Genomic DNA, 21,192 nt, shown 5'->3' with positions numbered 1-21,192 from the left:
ACACATTATTATTATTGTTATTATTATTGGTTTTATTATTATATTTTATTATTCTCCAACAATACCTTGAATACAGCCCTGATATTTTGAACCAGCCACCAAGAAATAAGATCAGTTTCATAAGGTCAAAAAGTACTTATGCTGTGTTAAGAGAGCAAACCATCACAGCTGTGCAAAGTAGACCCAGCATTAATGCTATAGGGCTTTATCCGTAGAACATAAGTGCTTGATAACTATCATAAAGGTAAAATACATTTCCTAATATAAAGTGTCCTGAAAAATGTAACGCACCACACAGTTTACTTTGGATTTTGTGGGAGGTATTTCTAAGTAGCTCAATTTAAATAATTTTCCCACTTATGATTTAAGCTCACATAAGCACAAATCTGTGTGTATAATGGAACAATTCAAAACTAGACCCATATCTAAGTCCCTTAGAGGGGCTTTCATAATTTTTTTTCTTACTGCATTTGCCAACTCCCTGCCCTGTGGTCCTGCTTCACAATAATATTCTCCAAGACAACTCCTCCAGGAAACTGACTCTCACTATGCTTCCATGATTTTTGTGCAGTCTTAACAGAGGAAAGGTCTATCGTTTAGGTTTTCTTTAAGCACTAACGTAAGTTATTCAAAGGTGGGAGTCGGCAGAATTCTAATAAATAAAGAGGTAGGTCTCATTCTTTATTAATAATCATAATATTAACATGCCATAAGTACTATTCATCACAACCATCATTTTCTTCAGACTTCCACAGTGAATTTGAAAAAAAAAGTCTCAATGCCAAGTCTGATATAACCTTTGAGGCAGTTTCAACCAAGCTGCATTTTCCTTTCGATTCTTAAAAAAGCAAAAAAAAAAAAAAAGGAATACAGATTTAGTCTGTGTGAATAACCTTCACTGTTAGAAAAGATTTCACAAAAAGACAAGATTGTTTAGTTTAACAATTCAACCAGTAGTCTTGGTCTATGAGTATTCCCAAAATTGATCAGTATTTACTAAACATACTGAGTAAATACTGATCAGTTCTGGGAGTGTCCATGGAGTAAATCACTGCTTCATGGATTTCTATCTTGAATCCAAACTTCAATACCGAGTTTCACCCCTACCTTGGTAAAGTTTTGCTGGGTATCCCTGTTTGCATTTAATACTGCTCTCTAACACTTAGCATCACCTTCATCACTCAACTTCCTATTGTGAGCACTCATGATCCCATTTTCATCACTATTGGGATGAGGCTACCAGCAACCAATATTCAAAATTTTGGTGATTTTCCCATCTCCCTCTATCACCTACATTACATTGATGCAATCTTCGCCTACAATATTGCTTGACTGTGTATGTTCTTGCCTGTTTCCACTGTCTCCACTCTGAGGCAAGAACATCATGCCTCACAAATGGGAAATTACAATAGTTTTCAAAATGTGCTTCTGTCTTCAGTTTCTTGAGGGTATATAACAGCCAACGTGTTTTCATTCCTAGGATTTTTAATATTTTTTAATATTGCAGCTTACTCAAAACTGTAGGCATAGACTACTAAATGATTTTCTATCTCCTACCTCTCAGAATGATGCCACAGCAGGTCCAGAGAAGAACAAAGATGATTTTTTTTTCCAAGTAGAATTTTAAACTAGTAGTGGAGGCAGTAGAATTGTAAAAACTCTTGATCTGTCAGCTCCAGAAGAAAGGCTAATCTGTCCCTCAAAATAATTAAGATTCTAGGAACTGGAAGAAGGGAGTGTTGAAGAAGAGAGGATGAATGAAAAAGGCTGGTGAGGCTTGTAATGAGAGGCCCTGGTATGGACAGGAGTGTATAGTATAAGGTATGAATCAAATTTTAATTTCTTTATTAAATGGATAATTTTAAGCATTACTTATGAGAAGATTCAAACTGTTTTCAATGATCTCCAATACCAGTTCAGAAACCTTATAAATAAAGTTTTTATATATGTATAGATTTTTTTTTTTTTTTGCTTTTATTCCATAGCTCTAATCTAAATGCTAATCTCATGTTCTGTTAACACTTTATCTTATTTGATAAGACAGTTCATACTACCTGGCTGATTTTCTCAGTGTTTCTTTATTCTTTGCTCCTTCTTATACATTTTAGAAATTAATTTGTTAGATTTTATGAAAACAAGCAAATACAAGGGCCAATTTAGATGAACTTATACAACACTAAACCCACAGATCTATAGACTTCTGGTAGTATAGTATACCTCTCTATTTATTTAAAGATTCCATAAGATTTTCATAAGATGTTCTAATTTTTGTCCATTCCAGTTTTGTATCTTTGGTTAGATTTATTTCTGGAACTTTAAATAACTTACACATTATTAAATGAGGCTTTCAATGACATTTCTAACTGTATGTTGCCAGTGCATATGCAATTGCTATGTACATATTTTGTTTGTTCATTTCAAGCACTTCTGTTGAACACTTGTTAGTTCTCATATTTGACCTGCACATTCTAATTTTACCTATTATGGATGTGCAGAAATATTCCAGTCTCTTCCGTTGGGACCATGATAGAATTGAAGTTAGGCATATTCCTGACTTGCCTTGGCCAATGAAATAAATAAAATGTGAGTAGAAATGACACTTGTCACTTCTGAATGGAAAAAAAAATGCATTTGCTGGGGATCAACTTCAGTTTTCATTTCCACTCTCACTACAAGTGGTATTGTGAAAGCCACATATGAAATCTTCCATCTTAATTGGGTCATAGTCAGCTGGGGTTCCTGACAATATGGTAAGAGCACTTCTCTGCTCACCCTTATTAGACATGACATGTGAATAAAATGGTTTTTTTTTAACTTTAATTTTTTATTGAAGTGTAGTCAACTTACAATGTTAGTTTCATGTATACAGCAAAGCAATTCAATTATACAGATACATACATATTTTTATTTTCAGTTTTGTGGTTCTTTGTGATCAGATCTAGTGCATTCGAACTAATGTAATCCTACTGAAGTTTTACATACACAATTTATCTCTTAAGAACAATGACAACTTACTGTTGGGGACACAGCAGAGAAGAGCTGCAGAGCCAGCCTCCACCCAGGGAGCATGGCTCTCAGGTCCCTGGTCCTGCACTGGAAGGGGAGGAGGTGATGGCAACAGTCCAGGGTGACTGCTGACTGCCACCGGCCATCGCCTCCCTCACCTTGAATGAGGAAATCCTGGCTAGAGTCGTCCCCCTGGACCAGAGATTCCAGGAAGACTATGCGGGGATCTTCCCCTTCCAGTTCTGGCAGCATGGCGAGTGCGCGCAGCTGGTGGTGGACGACAGGACACCAAGGACGGGGAGCTGCTGTTCGTGCACTTGGCAGAGGGGAGTGGGTTCTGGAGCGCGCTGCTGGAGAAGGCTATGCCACGATCAACAGGTGTGACGAAGCGCCCTCGTGGGTGCCGCCACCGAGGGCGTCAAGGACTTCACCGGAGGCATCGCTGAGTGGCATGAGTTAAGGAAGGCCCCGCCCAGCCTGTTCAGGATCATCCAGAAGGCTCTGCACAAGGGCTCTCTCCTTGCCTGCCCCAACGATATCACCAGCGCTGCGCACTCGGGGGCCATCACGTTCCAGAAGCTGGTGAAGGGCACGCGTACTCGGTCACCGGAGCCGCGGAGGGTGAAAGCAGTCGCGGCCTGCAGAAGCTGATCTGCAGCCGGAACCCCTGGGGAGAGGTCGAGTGGACCGGGCCGTGGAACGACAACTGCCCGAACTGGAACACTGTGGACCCAGATGTGAGGGAGATGCTGACCAGACGGCAGTAAGACGGGGAGTTCTGGATGTCTTTCAGCCACTTCCTGAGGCACCGTTCTTGCCTGGAGACCTGTAACCGACACGCTCACCTGCAAGAAGTGGAAACTCACCAACGTCGATGGGAGCTGGAGGCGGGGCTCCACCGCGGGCGGCTGCAGGAACTACCCGAATACTTTCTGGACGAACCCTCAATACCAGATCAAGCTGGAGGAGGAGGACCAGCACCAGGAGGGCGGGAAGAGCGGCTGCACCTTCCTGGTGGGCCTCATCCAGAAGCACCGGCGGCGGCAGAGGAAGCGAAATCAAAGGTGCGAGGACCAGCGCACCTTTGATTTCGGCATCTGCAAGGTTCCGGAGGAGCTGACTGGACAGACCAGCATCCCCCCCCCGGCAAAAACTTCTTCGTGACCCACAGAGCGCGGGAGCGGTTGGACGCCTTCATCCACCTGCGGGAGGTGCGCGACCGCTTCAAGCTGCCCCCGGGCGAGGACGCCCTCATGCCTTCCACCTTCGAGCCCAACCGGGATGGGGACTTCTGCATCCTCGGACAGCTGACTACCAAGTTGTGGACAATGAAATCGAGGCCAATCTTGCAGAGAACGACGTCGGCCAGGACGACATGGACGGACAGATGCGGGAGGCTGTTTGTCCAGCTGGCAGGGGGAGGATGCGGGGGTTTCTGCCTTTGAGCTGCAGACAGTCCTGAGCCGAGTTCCAGCAAAGCGCCAAGAGAGCGAGTCCGACGGCTTCAGCACTGAGACCTGCAAAGTTACGGCCGACATGTCGACTCGGATGGGAGCGGCAAGCTGGGCCGTAAGGAATTCTACAGTCTCTGGACGGAGATTCAAAAGTACCAAAAAATTCACCGGGAAATCGATGCAGGCAGATCCGGTTCCGTGAACTCCTGCGAGAGGCGGAAGGCACTGGAAGAAGCAGGGTTCGAGCTGCGCTGTCCGCTCCACCGGGTCATCATCACTCGGCTTGCGGGTGAGCAGCTCACCATCGATGCTGACAATTGTGTGAGGTGTTTGCTTCGACTGGGAACACTATTCAGGATACTCAAGCAGCTGGATCCGAGGACACTGGGACCACCGAGCTCGACCAGATCTCTCGGCTTGTTTTTCAGGGCTTTGAAGTTCTACCTAATCTGCCTGAAGACTTCTCGTGAAAGCAAATCAGCCAAGGACGAACCCTCCACAGAGAAACTTTTTATCTGGATCTTGAAATTATGGGAACGTTTACTTAAACTGATATTTAGAGCTGCAAATAATGATACTGTCTACTTGAGAAAGCAGAACTTCCAGGTATCAGAGTGTCATTATTGTGATGATCAAAGTAAAAGATTTGCATGTTACTATACTAAATACAAGTAAGTTGCTTAACCCTCGATAACCTTAGAGAAAACCTTCCGTCTGTACACAGTATACACGCTGTTTAGTTTTACACACTTTCCCATTGATAGCAATATTAAATCAGGGAAAAATGCAGCTGTGGCATTTAATGGACAGCAGTCCAGGGATCACCACCTCCCTTGAGTAAAACAGAAAAATATGATACGTCACGAAGGCTTCTGAAGAGGCCAGGTGGGAAGCACAGCTCTGTCATTTGGGTTAAATAAGAGACAGATTTTACATAAAATCGGTTAGCAGTTATGTCTTAACTCAAGTCCTGGAGCATATCTGGGCTCATGCACCGCGTGTCCTGAGGACGGAAGGGATTCCCCTCACCCACCCCGGCGTCCGGTCCGCAGCTGCTGACACCTGCCTCAGAGCTCCGCGACCTTCACCGCCTCCGGCGTCTGTGCATGGGTCGGGGGCCGTCGTAGAGCATCATCTGTGAAAAGGAGGTCAGCTCGTCTCCCGGCTTCACCTTGGGAAGATGCCAGCAACGTTAGCAAAATACTGCCTTGTTGACGTACCTTCTTCCAAATGCACTGTTACATAAGAGTCGCCCAGGCCAAAAACAAACAAACAAACCAGAATAATGACAACGTAATGTCTTGCTGCTCAATAATCATATTTCTACAGGTTCTTCCTACCAAGATCTCTAGTATATTATTAAATAAGTGAGAATACAGTGTATTATCTTGTTTCTAATTATAAAGAAAATATCATTTAGTATGAGGTTTACCTTGAAAATTTTGTAGGTACTTTTAATCATAATAAAAAAAGTTCTCTTCCATTCCTAGTTTGCCAAAAAGTTGAGTTTTGTTTTGTTTTTATCATCAGTGGGTTGTTGAATTTTATCGAATGATTTTTTTTATGTCTATTGTAGATTTTTTTTCTTTTAATTATTTAATGTATTGAATTATATGACTTGACTACCCTAAGGGTAAACCAAATTTACTTTTCTGGATTTAATTCAACTTTACCATTCTTTAAAATGTATTGGGACATTCAGTTTATTAACATTTTGTTAAAATGTTGTCATTTATGTTCTTGATCAAAATTGGTCTTACCATTTTTCTTTCTAATATTTTGAGAGGTGTAGATATGGAGTTTATAAAATGAATTGGAAATTATTCCCTGTTTATCTAGACTCTGGAGAATTATATTGAGATTGAAAGTATTTGCTTCATGTGTCTATAATTCATAAATGAATAAATATTCATGTGGTGGGGATTGTCCTATACTTTTTAATGATGAAAGGATGCTGAAACTGGTGACAATTGATATATGTGAAATGCATAAATTCCTTAGTTTGATATTTGAGGTTCTTTACAGTCTAGCGCTAAGCTTTTTATTTTCCCCCAAATCTTAAGCCTAAGGGAGAGTATTGTTGATTTCCATTAGGTATATTTCCTTTATTTGCATACATTTGTACAATTGCTATTTTAAACACACAAGAGAGTTTGTATAGTCTCTGGTAAAATCTTACTCCTTTCCAGATGAATTTATCTGGGTTCAAGAACGTTGTTAGTTCTCTAAGATCATATGAATAAGGATTCACCCTTTAAATTCAGTCTCATTTGCAAGATTGTTTCTTGCTCTTCCAGTCACCCTCTTAGAACACAAGGATGTCTCATCATTGTGCAATTACAACACATTGTATCAAACTTATTCTTTCTCGTAATACGTGACCCCCTCAGAAGACTTAATAAAATCCATTACAGTTCATTGTTTATGAGGGTAATAAAATGCAAAGTACATTGAAGCTTATTATAGACACAATAAATACTTGTGGATTGGATACACTATTGAATGAATGATTATGTCTTCTATATCTTCAACTAGATTGTAAGATTTCTGAAGACAGATGGGTAAGTGTTCAGTGCATGCATATTAAACTAAGGAATGCATGGAATAAGCTAGTGCTAGAACCAAGCCAGTCATTTTTCCCCCCATTCTATTTTGCTACCCTGTAGGCAAAGGACATAAAATCAAAAATAATGCATATTTGAACACCTCACAATTTTTTTTTTCTGAAATGAAACTGATTATGCAAAGGAGTTAACAGAAGAGATTCCCTAAAGAGGTTTTCTCTAAAAATAGCCTGCTTTTTATGTTGCCTCACAGATAGTTACACTAAATGATCATAGTAAAATACAGAATAATGTGGCCATCCTTGAGCTACTCGTGCAATCAAAAGGACTGTGCTATCCATGTGCACACATACATTTGTGTGTGTGTGTGTGAGTGTGTATCTGTGGCACAAGTTTGACTATAAATAAATATTTACATAATACAATCAAAAGTGACATGTGGTTCCACAGGTAAGGATCTCAAGACGTGAAGAAGCCCAGAAGTGGAGTGCTTTCTTTAATTAAACATTTGTAAATTAACCACACCATGTGCTCTAAATAAAAACTGAGATTTTAAATAATTAGAGATAATAGTGTGCTCTTTATTTTTCAATCTGTGCATTTCAAGTGTCTGTGAGTTACTGAAATGGAAACGTAATTGAGACACTACCCTAAAATTGAGTCATCCATGTTTTTTTTAGAAGACAGAGATGCAGACCAATTTCGTGTATCTGGTCGTGATCTCAGTTGTCATAAGGATATGAATCTAATCATGGAGACATTCAGTAGGGCCATACGAGCAGCAAGGCTCAGTTAGAAGAACTTTCTGGTAGACTGGAGAGAGGTTACGCTGCAGAAGTATTTGGACCTCATTTATATTCCAAGCTGATGAGTTTGAATTTTATTCAAGAAAACGACAGGATTGGCAGAAATAATGTCAGTTTATGTTGTTAATTGTATGATTTTCAGGATAGTACATGGTTTTGAGATGCAGTGTAGTAGACAAGAATGTGGACTCTGAAATCACATTGTGTGGGTACATATCCAGTTCTACGACATATAAGCTGAATGCAAGCTTTACAGCTTCCTACTTTTCTCATCTCTGAACAAAGATAATAGTAGGTACCTCCTTGGGTGGTTTGGGGAATTAATGAATTAATAAATATAAAGCACTTATGTTAGTGCCAGGCATACTGAAGCAGCATATATGTTAGGTTTATTATGATTATGATTATGATGATTATTATGGCATAATATTAAAATAGCATTAATAGCTCCATAGTTGGGAGCAGGGAGGTGTTTGGAAAAGCAAAATTTCACTTTAAAGAAAATGACTTTGAATAGCTATCAGATATGTTCATTATATTCACTCTTTGTCTATTTTCTTCTAGTCAAATCAGGATCAGACATAACCCTTCTTAAACAAAGATGTTGGAAAGAAATGTGATTGGTATATAAAATCTAGATTTTAGACGACCGAGCTTTAGAATGCACAAGAAAATGTGACCTTATGGTAGCAACTTCTCCAGGGCAATTTTTTGTTTTCTCCTCTCTAATAAATGTAAGAATTGTAATATATACTAAGATGAGAATGGTGTTGGAGATTAAGGAAATTAACATAAAAATCCTTGTGAAAGGCTCTCTCTGTCAGCTTTGGTCTTAATTATTGTTCAACTCCCTTACAAGGGCAGGCAACATTTTTTTTTTTTCCAAATAGGTCTTAAACAATTGCTATTAAACCTTACATTACACATGACTGAGTAACTTAAGCAAACAGCTGCCAGCTAGACAGTTCCATTTCAACCTCCCACTGACAATTCAAACTCCTCGAAGAAATCCCTCATCTGACCCTGTTAAATCAGATAGTCATTTTGTGCGTCTTCTTTTAGTGAAGGACACCACTGTTCACCCAGCGGCTCGAGTCTATATAAAGCTCTGGTTCGTTCTAGCATACTTCCCCTTCCGTATTTTCTACATGTAAGTTTCCTAAATTCTAAGCATTCTGGACCTTTTAGAGCTTTCTAATCCACTCCTTCCTCTCAATTAACCACAGCCACTCCCTTTTTAATTAGGCTCTCATAATTTGTTAACCTGATTTTCGCACAATTTCTTACTTCTTTCATCTCTAGGTTCACCGCCCTTTCTCTTTGCGCCTGTGATTTTTAATGTCATTTCCCTGCATTAAATGTGGCAATGACTTCCCATGGATAATAGCAAATTCCTCAGAATTGAACATAATGATATTTCAAGATTTGGGCCTTGGTTACCTAATGAGATTTATGTTTTGCAATTCCCTAAATATGACTCCTCATTAGGAGTCCCTAATTAGTCCCTAGATATGACTCCTTATTCATATTTACCATGCTGACTTGAACTTTAGAATGACCTGATAAAACCAATTATGTATATGTATTTGATTACTTGAAATGTCTAAATCAGCGGTCAGCAGACTACAGCATGTGGCAGACAACTGTTTTGGTAAATACAATTTTACTGGAGTACAGCCATGCCTCTTCTTTTATGAACTATCTAGGGATGTTTTCACACTATAAAGCAGGGTTAAATAATTGTCATAGACACTAGCTAACTCCCCAAATCTGTAACAGTTATTCTCAGGTCCTATACAAAAAAGAATTTTCCTAACTCAAGTCTAAATTGATGTCATAAATATGAAGGAAACCTGATCCATAACAAGATTTCAGAACTCAAAGGGAGTAAGGAGTAGTTTTATCATTCTTCAACCTCATACAAGTGCTTAAGTTTTACTTTTAAAAAAGTGGTTGTCATTTCTTATTAGCAAAGCTTATATCTGCTGTGTGTTCTTTGTCCACAAAAACTACAAAGCTTATGTCACCTTCCAAAATTCCACTCTGACCACATCATTCTCCACTTTGAAAATTCCCATCATTGATGGGCCAGAAATCTGAAATTCAAACACTTCCTGGCTTGATGGCAGCTATGAGAAAAGGCTTTATGGACCTCCAAACACAGGGAACATAACTGACTAAGAGCTTGAGCTACTGAACTAATGGCCATGACTGATTTTGCACGGAGGCCATGGCTCCCATGGGCGCTTCCAGCCAGTGACCAAGTTCAGCATCCACTCTAAGGCAGACGCATTCCTAGAAAACACTTGCTACTCTGATGCTGGCTTTGGCTTGAGGATTCCTTAAAGGCTTTTTCAAGCATTCTTTATATTATGTGGTGGTCTAGGATACTTATACCCAAACTTTGTTTCATCTTTCCTTCACTGAGTCAGACTTGCATCAAGATCTGACAGCTCTGCCAGCCTTGCATGGCTTCCTCCTCACTTTTTTCTTACAGGCATTTTCTATTAAATTCTCAACATCACTGCATCTCTACAAGTTTATCCTCCAAATCTCAAGGTGCTTAGCAATCTCATTTCCATCTACAACCTTAATAATCCTTTGCCATGTAATTAACATATTTCTACGTTCTGAGTTTTAAGACAAGGACACTTAGGCTGTCATTATTCTGACCACCACATTATAAAACCATCAAAACAAATAAACTAGAGTGATGTAGCCTCATAGGAATAAATCTTAGCCATAAAATATTAAATGGAAACAGTTATCCTCAAAAGATACATAATATCTTTTTCGTAAAGTAAAAAATAATTTAAAAACGGTCTATACTTAAAAATAATGCAACATTATAGAAGTGAGCTTGCGGCGCTGTAGTGGTGCTGCTAGAGAAGATGAATGGGGAACTGGGGCTGGAATGATGGAGGTGAAATGTTGGAACATCTGTAGGGAGGCCTCAGGTATAGCTTGCTTCGTCTTGTTCCATCAGGTAATTTTTAACAGTGTGGATTTTAAAGCTAGTGCTTCTTTTTATACATCCTATTGAAAATTTAAATCAATGTTGCTACCCTTTAGGTTAAAAATACATACATTGAACTTTACTTATGCAGTTCCACTTGTGAAAACAATTCTAAAAAACTAAATGGAAGAGTGGATTAAGGAATTTGAAAGCATTGATGTGGGTTTTCAGAGTCAGGCCATATAACATCATATTGATGCACTTTGGGATTTTTTTCAGTGAGATTAATCTAATTCAGGCCTGAGTGAATTTATGGTTTAGATTATGATTGACTTAAGTTTTTAATTTAGGGTTTTCCTTTTGAACAACCATGCATGGGAGAGTATCTCCATGATGTGGTGTGAGAAGCAGGACTATATGGGACCATGCGATAATTATCTTTTTAGAATATCTGAATATAGCTTCATCTATACTAATTAAAATGTTAGAAACTGAGCAGGAAGTCATTCATACGTAGAAAAAGCAGGATCTTTTGTTCAGATCGGAGGCATTAATTCAGTTTACTGGTCACTTAAGAACCTGGGCATCTTAAATTACATTATAGTGCTTTGCACACAGATCGTATGCCATGCTGTTCAGTGTTCTCTCAGATCCATTATTTTATTAGAGCGCTCTTGTGATCTTGTATGATGGCTGAAAAAGCATCCTTAGTGCCATTCTACAGGTGAGGATGCTCGGCTATGGCGAGACTAAATGCCTCATCTGAGTTTAAGCCTCGTCATCATCTGATGATAGAGCACATACCAGAATTCGAGTCTTCAAAACACAAGCTAAATTAATTAAAATTCATAATCAGTAGCATGGTAGAAGCTTCTCAATCTAAAGTAGAAAGTAGGTACTCCTAATTGGAGGGCAATTTCTTCCTAAGCGTGAGTAAAGGATATAGGCTTCACCAGTAGCTTCCAAAATCACTGTCTTTATCTGCACAAAGCAACAAACTCACAGACATAGTAAATAATCTTACGGCTGCTGAGGAAAGGGGGCAGGAAGGGATAAATTTGAGAGTTTGAGATTTACAAATGTTAGCCACTATATATAAAAATTGATTTAAAAAAAAGTTTCTTCTATATAGCACAGGGAACTATGTTCAATATCTCATAATAACCTTTAATGAAAAAATAGGAAAATGAATATATGTGTGTGTATGCATGACTGGGACATCGTGCTGTACACCAGAAATTGACACATGGTAACTGACTGTACTTCAATTAAAAATAAAAAGACTTATACAGGCCTGGCCCAGAAGTGGCATACATCACTTCCACTCACATTACCTTTGCAAAACTAAGTTTAATGCCAAGAAAGACTGGAGAATGTCATCCAGCTGTGTCCCTAGGAAGAAAAACTGTTCACAAGTTTGGTGAATAGGTTGTCCCTTTCCGCCTTATCAGTCAAGCACTCTTTTCACCATTTCAAGTTATCACACAGATTAAACTTATATCGTTTTCCCCATCAAAGTCATGAAACTCTCAAGACTGAGACACTTATTTCTTGTTAAGATATCTCATAGGCCCAGTGACCATGTTCAGTGAGTGTCATCCATGTCTTTGTTGACACAGATCTAAAAGGGATTCTCCATAAGGAGACACAGAGCTTTCACATGAACCGTACCGTGGTTAACCAGTAGCCACCTGAATGCAGACTGCTGTTTCTACTTAAAATACTTCTGACACCAAATATGTGTGGGATTTTTTTTTTCACACCAATCAATTCTCCAACTCTTGGTACCAACTCAGTGACCTACAATTCAGTTCAATTCTGGCATTTATTACTCAGAGGAAGAGATGAACAGGACAAGGTACGATGAAGGGGACTTAGGTCTCCATGTCACCCTTCCAGCACCTAGATGTGGTCACCACTCCAGAAGCTCTCCAAACCCTGTTGTTCAGGGGTTTTACAGAGGTCCCGTTGTGTGGTCATGATCAGTTAGATCATTGGTCATTGACAAGGAGCTCACTGTCCTCCCTGGTGGTCTGGGGATAGGGCTGAAAGTTCCAACCCTCTAATGGTTGGATTTTCTAGGGACCAGTCCCCGCCCTGAAGTGATCTAAGACTCATTCAGCCGAGAGGCATCTTATTAATTTACCAAGGCACTCATCACTCATTGTAAGGATTTGTCAGAAGCCAGGGGCAAAGATGAGATTTTTATAACACAAGATGCTCTTATCGCCACTATCACTAAGAAAACTCCAAAGATTTTGGAATCTTGTATGCTAGAAACCATAGACAAAGACAAAACATATATTTCTAATTTTATCACAACAACCCCCACACACAGTTTTTATCTGCTACAAATTAACGAGTTAGTTAATGTAAAATATCTGAAAGTGGAAGAAGTTTCTTCCTGATATTGTGTTTAATAATATTGTCCATGTTTATTAAGCTTATTTGATATGTGAGACACTGAATTCCAATACGAAGCAGTTAGGTGAGATAACGGGGAAGTACAGTGACACGCTGTATCACCCACATGGACATGACCTTCTGAAAAAGGTTGCCCCACTGCAGTTATATCATTGCTCTCAACTTTTCTTAAGGCCTGTTTGAGTAAATGAGTATTTCATGAACAGCTCTGGTTACAATTATCTGTTGTTCAGGGATATTATATAAAGAAAATAGTACAGTGGCCTATGATGTTTTTAACCTCCTCAGGGAAATTGGGTTAATTCAGTGATTCAGGTAAAGAATCCATGGACCTTTCCATAAATCAAAGTCTGCTAATCTGCACCTGGCAGAGGTCACATACAGGGGTCTAATTCTTCAACCTTAGCCTCTAAGAGCACAGCATATACCAGCCCACGCACCCAACCCTCTCGTCGTTCTTTATTGCCTATAGGAGTAGTCAGTGTATCTTCACGGCAGCTCCTGCCTGTCTCCTTGCTCTTCTCTTTCCTAGACAGCCACCTCTGCAGAGGCTCCCTCAGTTCCTGAACTTGTCCCAAAACAGCAGAAGCCCATGTGCCACCATTCATCTTGGGAAGTAAAGCACGCTGCTCACCTGAGCAGAATCCAGGTCTGCTTTGTGAAATGCTGCATTCCTATTACCCTTGAAGACCGGTCAGATACTTTTTTAGGAGATTTTTAAATGACTGAACTCTCATCAAATAAAATATTTCATGGAAGTCTACTGTGCACAATAGATAAAAAGAGAGATCCATTATGCAAATTAGGTAAAGCAGATGAAGGCCTGGCTGGGGGGCCCGGACTTCCACTGATTAGCTACTGCCCTTGCCAGTGGCCCTTGAGACATCACCACAGACCCCCAGGCTTTGCATTATGGGGCCTAAATCCACATTACTAAGCCAGAGACCTGGGCTTGGGTTTTGATTTCCTACAACTCTCCGGAAATTCTCAGGCACTCTTCTTGCTGTTAGAGATCTCCTTTCAGGCTAGCATCTTATGCTGACGCCCAATAACTTGTGTGGGGCTTTAGGCCTCCTGCACACCCTTCTTACCACGAGAGTAGACCCCAGTGTGAATGGGCAAATTGCCCAGAACTATGACGCAATGTGGAATTTCCTGCTTCCATACCCTGCCCTGCCTCCTCAGACCATGAACGGGGTTGCTGCTGTTTGCTCTAACTGATTCAGTGCTCCGCTTTGGACTCTACCAAAGACATGTCAACTTGAAGTGAAGGGAAGTAGCTGGTATATGTGAAAACAGAGATACCCAAATTAGGTATAATCCGATTTGAGACCTCGGTTTGGGACCTCTCTCAAGCCTTCATCCTTCATTCTAGTTGCAGCTTGACCAGGCGCTGTGTTCTTTACACAAGACCCACAAGTTCTTCCAGAAGGTCCTTAGGCCTCCCACCCATGAGACTGTTAACACAGTCACTGGTTGCTGAAGGAGGCGTTTGCAGGGCAGGGATTCTGCGCTCTGTTTAGTGGGGTGGAACAACAGCAAGCCTGATTTTACCCACTTTGCTTGTGGAAATGGAGACCTTACGAAGAACCATGAAACCCTGGTCTGAGGAGTCTTGGATGAGGCTCCTCGATGCTGGAGGTGACGGCCTGGGACACTGAGCTGCCTTGGGTCCAGCTCAGCCACCTCAAGTACCAAGGGGATCGAGACATTAACACCCATACAGCTCAATGCTTCCCATGTGCATTGAGTTCACAAGTTGCGTTAAAAAATAAGAACAAAGAAGAAAGAGGAGACATGCTTGGGCCCTGGGTGACACAGTCCTATATGAGTTTGAAGCGGAAGTGATGAGGGAATAAAGTTATACAGAGGTGAGATGATAATGGTGGATCCCTTTAAGAGAGGATGTAGTAGCTTCCTCTAGCCTCATTTCAGATACTTTTATTATATTTTTTATATTTTATTATATAAGATTGTCTACTTAAGCCATGTATCAGCATACACGCACGGGGTTCACACATGTGTGCACATGCTCAACGGTTCTTCTCTGAATAAAATATTAGCTAATATTTGGCATTTGCTATATTGAACATCGCTTTTTGCTCTGAACGTCTGACCTTGAGGTCCAACCGTTTTAACATCGCTCATTATTATTCATGAGATGCATACAGAGTGAGGAGTTCTTACTGAAAAATTTCATTGAGGTCTGATTACGACAACCAAGCTTAGGACCACTCCAGAGTTCTGATAATTTTATCTTAGCTCAAAGATCAATGGTTTTTGATACGGTGGGGTTCAAAGGGACAAAAATTCTAGTACTTGCGGTATAAGAAAATCAGTGTTCTTACTTGGGGAAACTCAATCAATGATGCATTACATTAGAGCCAAGAGTGAAAGGGGGGAACTATAGAACCATTCTTACCACCAGATGGTGTTTGTCTGCTTCTGTGTACTAACTGTTATCAATAATTAAATACAGTTCTCTGATTTGTATGCACAGAGGCAGTGATCCTTAAATTAAACATTTTAGAATCATTACAGTACATTTTATAGATTCAGCTAAACACAGTACTCTGGCTGATTGTGATTAAACATACTGATACTAAATTACATATTGATCTCAGAAATATCAATGCACACAGAGAAGCAACAAGAAGAATGCTTATTAACTAGGAGGAGCATTTTAATTTTAGATGATAATGGGGACAGTTTTTAGTGGAACATTATACATCTGTTTGGATTCTCCCAGTTGACTTTCACCATGTAGGAAATAGATTTTATTTTTTCCTTTCTTAATATTGCACATAGCTGGAAAAAGTATGTTCAAATATCTTGAAAATTAAAAAAAAACTTATTTTCTCAATATTTTCATAGAACTGTAAATATAGTAATATAACTTAAAGTTGCTTCTACTTCCTTGGATGGTTACCAATAAAGAAATAGATGAACTGTACTGAATTCATCAAATACAGAAACTGTAAAAGTTATTTGTGAAGGACATACATTGGATGCGGAAGAAAAAACAAAGACGGTGGTTCAGACTGGATACAACCATGCTATGTGGCCTTGAACCTAAACTCTTAACTAGACTAAGTATGTGTGTCCTCACTAAGATTTTAAAGAAGAGGGTAGTCAAGATTTCTGAAGTCTCTCTCAGCTCTAAAATTATATGATTCTGTTATCCTATTAAAGTCCACAGCTATTTGAGACAAAGATGCATTAGTGCGAATGGGAAATGGAATTGCTCAGCAGAAGCCAGAAGCTACCCTTGGTGATTCACTCATTTCCAGTTATTTCATCTGCAGACCCACCGACTGATGTGGATTCTTAATATATTCTGCACCATCATCCTCACTCAAAGCCATCAGATGATGCAACATCCATAAAGAACCAACTCTCAATTATGAGTCATGTGTTCAACTGAGCTTGAGAAGACGATGAATAATGAAAACATTTGTATTAGAAGAGGAAGGGCGTTGTTCTTTATAAAAATAGACAAATGAAGCACTATTTCTCATTGCTAAATTGTTAAGTGCTTTGAAAAATCTTGTGCCCTGGTGTTACCAAGTTGATCAGAAATTTTGGGGAAATTACAGTGTATGAGATGCGTAAAGAAGAGAGAATCCGTCTGTAGAATCCTCAGATAACTTCACAGAGGTTTTTGTCTTCAAGGAGTTTCAAAACCTTTGCAGATTTTAAATGCCACAATGACTCATTCTCCTTTCTTTTCCATCACTTTGGGATGCTACCAGAGTGCCCGTGCTGGGTTAGAGATGAGACCATCGAAGTACGTGGTCTCAGCATGGTCAAAGGATTAACCAAAATGCATGCGGTGTAAACATAGTTCAATTCACTCAGTATTATCAGATTTTTTTTTCAGTGTGGCCTCAGGGGCTTATCAATTCCATCAACATCTGTGGGACTCATTTTCTAGTGGTGTATTTATAAAGGTAGGTAAGCAACAGAGGGGAAAACCTCTACTACTTTTCATGTTGTGCCTTAATGCCCTCATTTATAAAATAGATCTTTTGATTTTTCTCATGAAAATATTAAGTATGTTCAATAGTAAGACTTATCAACCAGCGGAATTGGATCAATTTCATATGGTAGCTCACTCTGAGCATTGCATTTTATCCCCATCCTGCTTCATTTGGAGAGAAACATTGTCCCCACGGTCCTCAGTGGCCTTTTCAAACTCTTCATGCCAAACAGCTGGTTATAATGACAATGTCTGGGTTTTGTGCTTTGGAAGCTTCACTAATGTACGTGCAGTTGATGTTGTTATTTTAGACCAATCAAATTATCATGAATAAGCATATGAGTTTTCAAAATAAATGTATTATCGTTTCAGGGTTTTAAAGTAACCAAGGAAATGGTAGTGTAAGATTTTTAATATATTGATCAGTAATGTATTTTATGAGTTATAAAAAGTGCATAATAAAATAAAAAATAAAATTAATATAATAAGAATAAGTGAGAAATAGGCCAGGTTCTATGTGTCACAGAAGTATGGTGCACAAGTGCCATCTGCACTATTTAGTGATGCAGAAAATTAAAAAAAATCATATTTTTATTTTTCTAACACTGTGCTTCAGAGTCAACCTTCAACAGAGACTGACAAAAAGTGACCTAAAACAAATATCACAACATCACAATGGGCTGTAAAAATTACACCAACATTGGATGCTTGTGGCAAAATCCACAGAGACCTGAGAAGAGAAAATACAGTCCATGGTACATGTACAGATATATAAACAACCATATTATACGTATCAGCTGCTGCCCAGGCAAACATTATTTATAAGATTGCAAAGGCCATTTGAAATATAGCACTAGCCAAAATGCGAGACTGTGTGCGCAAGGCACGCAGTAATGCAGATATGTATGTGCAGCTGTGCCCTGGAAATAGAATTCTCATCTACTGGCTTACCCATTTCAGAATGTACTTTTGAGTGGATTAAAATGTTACCTGTTTAAACGGAAATATAGTTGATGTACAATATTATGTTAGTTTGAGGCTTACTATGTAACAATTTGACATTTGCATTAAATATGAAATAATCACCCCAGAAAGTCCAGTAACCATCTGTCTTCATACAAAGTTATTACAATATTATTGACCATCTTTTTTATCATGTACATGACATCCCGTGACTTATTATAATAGGACTTGGGGGGTTGTACCTCTTAATCTCGTTCATCTATTAGAGATAAACTCACTCACCCACCTCCTTTCTTCTGGCAACTACCTGTTTGTTCTATGTATCTATGAGTCTTGTTTTGTTTTTTAGATTCCACATCTGAGTGAGCTCTCATGGGGCACTTGCTTTCTCTGTCTGACTTATTTCACTTAGCATGAAACCTTCTAGATCTATCCATGTTGTGCCAAATGGCAATATTTCATTTTTCTTATGGCTGAGTAATGTTTCATTGTGTATCTATGTCCATCCATCTCTCATTGATGGAGACTTAGCCTGCTTCCATATCTTGGCTATTGTAATTAATGCTGCAGTGAATATTGGGGTGGATATACCATTTCAAATGAGTGTTTTTGATTCTGTTTTTGTTTTTGATTTGTTTACTATACCTAGGAGTAAAACTATTGGATCATACAGCAGTTTTATCATTAATTTTTGTGGAACCTCCATACTGTTTTCCACAGTGGCTTTACCAATTTACAGCCCCACCAAGAGTGCAGGACAGTTACCTTTTCTCGAATTGTGCCAACACTTGTAATCTGTTATACTTTAATTTAATGTTATAATTTAAGGATATCCAGTCTGATGAGTGTGAAGTGATATGTCATCATGGCTTTGATTTGTATTTCCTTGATGATTAGTGATGTTGAGCAAATTTTCATGTCTGTTGGCCATCTTTGGAAAAACAGCTGTTAAGACCTCCTGCTTGTTACTTGAGTTGCTTGGATTTTTGTTGTTGTTGTCGCTGTTGTTGTGTTTTTTGGGTTTTTTTTTTTTGAATTTTGAGTTGCATGAATTCTTTGTAAATTTTGGATACTAAACCCTTATTGGATACATCATTTGCAAATATTTCCTCCTATTCAGTAGGTTCTCATTTTGTTGATAGTTTCCATCACTGTGCGAAAGAGTTTTAGTTTGACTACAGTCCCAGTTGTTTGTTTTTGCTTTTGTTGCCATCGCCTGAGGAGACACCCCCCAAAAATATTAATAAGACCAATGTCAAAAAGCAAATCACCTCTATTTTCTTCTAGGAGTTTATGGTTTCAGGTCTCACATCTAAGTCTCACATCTAAGTATACAGGGTAAGAACATAGTCCAGTTTGATTCTTTTGCATGTAGCTGTCCAGTTTTCACAACACTATTTATTGAAGAGGCTGTCTTTTCCCAGTTATATATTCCTGCCACCTTCGCTGTAGATTAAGTGACCATATAAGCATGGGTTTATTCCTGGGCTCTCAATTTTGTCCCATGCATCTATGTGTTATGTTTGTGCCAGTACCAAATTTTATTTTGATGACTGTATTTATAGGAGAATTTGAAATCAGGGAGTGTGCTACCTCCAGCTTTGTTCTTTCTCAAGATTGTCTTGGATTTTCAGGGTCTTTTGTGATTCCACACAAATTTTAGAATTATATGTTCTGGTTCTGTGAAAGATATCTTTGCTATTCTGATAGGGAGTGCATGGATTCTGTACATTGCCTTGGGTAGTATGGTCATCTAAACAGTATTAATTTTCCAATCCGTGAGCATGGAATATCTTTCTATTTGTTTGTGTTGTTTCCAATTTCTTTCATCATTGAAATAGTTTTTCTAGTACAGGTCTTTTAACATCTTGGATAGATCTGTTCCTACCTATTTTATTCTTTTCGATGGCAATTGTGAACAGTTTTCTTCATTCCTCTTTCTGATTATTTGCTCTTAGTGTGTGGAAATGCAACAGATTTCTATATATTAATTTAGTTCCTTGCACCATTGCTAAATTCATTTATTAGTTCTAATAGTTTTTTTGGTGTCTTTAAAATTTTCTATATATCATATCTAGTCATCATGTAACTGTTTTTCCTTTGCTACTTGGAAGATTCTCTTTTTCTTCACTTTTTGTCATCTTAATTATAATGGGTCTCGGTGTGGACACCTTTGAGTCCATCTTGTTTGTTTCTTTCTGTGCTTCCTGGACCTGGATGTCTATTTCCTCTCCCAGGTTATGGAAGTTTTCAGCGATTGTCTCCTCTATTGAGTTCTTTGCTCCTTTCTCACCCTCTTCTCCTTCTGGGACCCCTACTGTGCAAATGTCATACACTTGTTATCTCAGAGGCCTCTTAAACTATTTTCAATTTTTAAGAAATATTTTTTCTTTCAGCGTGGGTGACAGAAGAATTCCCACTACTCTCTCTCATTTGTTCCTCTGAACCTTTTAATCTACTGTTGATTCCTTCCAGTGTCTTTTTTTTTTTTTTTTTTTTTAGTTATTATATTCCTCAGCTCTGTTTGGCTTTTCTTTATATTTTCTAATTTAAAAAAATTCTCAATTGGCTCATCCATTCTTCTCCCAAGTCTGATGAGCATCTTTATGATAATGACATTGAACTTTTCCTCTAGTAGACTGCTTATCCCTAGTTCGCTTAGTTCTTCTTCTGGGGTTTATCTTGTTCTTTCATTTTTAATACACTTTTCTGTCTTCTCATTTTGCCTTACTCTCTGTTTTTATTTCTGTGTATTAGGTAGGTTTGTTACACTTCCTCCATCTTGGAGAAATGGCCTTACATCCTATAGGGTCCAGCAGCACCCTCTCTGGTCATTAGAACTTCATTCTCTGAAGGCACCCCCTGTGTGGGCTGTGTGGGTCATTCTACTGTGTTGGGGACAAAGACTGTATTTGAGCTGGTGAGCAGGGCATGCTGCTGGCCTTGTTGCTTGTCAGGGTCTTTCTCATGTAGAGGTTGTCAGCCTGCTGGTGGTTGGGGCTAACCCTCACATGGGTGGCTGCTTAGCCTGGGAGTCCTG

General features: G+C 39.2%; 1 pseudogene; it reads left to right on the top strand.

Annotated features, from left to right (window-relative positions):
* Positions 1 to 3,138: 3,138 nt before the first annotated feature.
* LOC102505433 lies at positions 3,139 to 5,135 on the top strand (annotated as a pseudogene).
* Positions 5,136 to 21,192: the final 16,057 nt, after the last annotated feature.

This window comes from Camelus ferus, chromosome 24 (genome assembly GCF_009834535.1).
Source record: "Camelus ferus isolate YT-003-E chromosome 24, BCGSAC_Cfer_1.0, whole genome shotgun sequence".
Lineage (NCBI taxonomy): Eukaryota > Metazoa > Chordata > Mammalia > Artiodactyla > Camelidae > Camelus > Camelus ferus.
The sequence above is the reverse complement of the archived record's forward strand: the minus strand, read 5'-3'. Positions and strand labels throughout refer to the sequence as shown.